This window comes from Varroa destructor, unplaced genomic scaffold, assembly GCF_002443255.2.
Source record: "Varroa destructor unplaced genomic scaffold, Vdes_3.0 BEIS01000001.1, whole genome shotgun sequence".
Taxonomy (NCBI): domain Eukaryota; kingdom Metazoa; phylum Arthropoda; class Arachnida; order Mesostigmata; family Varroidae; genus Varroa; species Varroa destructor.
The window spans coordinates 41460388-41461973 of NW_019211454.1; positions in this window are offsets into that span (position 1 = coordinate 41460388).

Below are 1586 nucleotides of genomic sequence, written 5' to 3' on the forward strand. Positions count from 1 at the left end.
TATATATACATATTTATATGTGTATATATATATTTATATATATATATATATATATATAAAGGAAGATATAAATAAGGGTAGTAAAACAAAAAGATGACGAAAACGACGCTGGTGACTGATGAAACCATAGCAATACGACTATTACCGACCTGCGAGGACACCAAGGTACATGATCTCATTTTCCTAGAAACGAGAAGATGTGTCAGGGCCCAACTGTGGTCCCCACGCCTTGGTCGTCAACTCTCGAGGTGCTGCCAAACGTTCATTTGTGCATAGCCGTACCAAAGGCTTTATTGACTGATAATCGGGCTCATTCAACAAAAAAAAAGCAAAATATGAACTTGGCGAATTTGACAATGTAATTTCTATTCGAACTGAATTACTCGACTTCATGCGCGATTATCTAAAGAAAAAACCAAAAACTTAGAAATAGTTAGGTACATGTTTAAGCAATTCCACTGCCGGCTTCCGTTCGATGAAGATCAACGAAAGCCCCGTGTGTGTGTGTGTGTCCGTGTACAATTAATGTCCGTGTAAATAGGAGATCAAATTAATTAAGATGAACAAAATAAATTAAAAAACACAATGTATAGATGGTCATTGTTTATACACGGCCAAATAGCATTCGTAGATAATATGCACCCCTTTTAAGTACTATGCTGTAAGCTGATAGATAAATCAATCAGTCTATACCACACAACCTAATTCGAGAGAAATAAGCTAGCTGATTAACGATGACTTACCTAAATCTATACACGCCCGCTCCTTACCCGTAACAGAATCTGGTGGGCACCAATCGATTTTACGTACACTATATAAGGGGAAATGCATTCACTTTAGCTAAATTGTCGCTAGTAGATCTATGTGTCTTTTTCGAAGTACCAATACTGCATCTTGTTATATACAGAGCTCAAAAGTGCAATCCTTTTTCTTTTGAAGTCAGCTAATGTATCTAAGCTAAACATTTTTTCCCTAAATGAAATGGGTAGCATCAACTACTACACACTAGGTTCCGCCATAAATTTCTTATAGAAACTGGAACATTTGCTTGCAGCCTTCGACCTTATCTACAATATAGTTAGCTCTAAGAAAATTGACGCGTTGACAAATGTTACTGTTTTTACATTCAATTTAATTTTCACACTCGGCGTTCTAGAAATCATTTACTTATTGTTTTCTATATTTGATATATTTAATATATATCTGAAACGTAACAAATTTATCTGCATTTATTTCCTGTCGGCTTTTCCCATGTGTAATAGGAAGGGATATCCGAGCTGAGACCGGTCGAAAAATCCGCCAGTTTTATTGAATTAAAATATTCAAACATTTTTCGCTTATCCATCTCAACAGAGATACGAGTAGCATAAGATTTGGGAAAAAACACAACATCGTTTATATTCGATCCGTATGAATATCATTATATACCCTTAATATATTCGCAAGAACCTTTGCCGAGCCACAAGCAAAACTCTTACTGAGTAGACTTGTTCTAAGGCCCAAAAAATCTAAACTTCACAAATACTGGGTAACTTTTCGATCTTAGCGAACGTGGACTCACTTAAACTTAATACTGCTTGATGAAA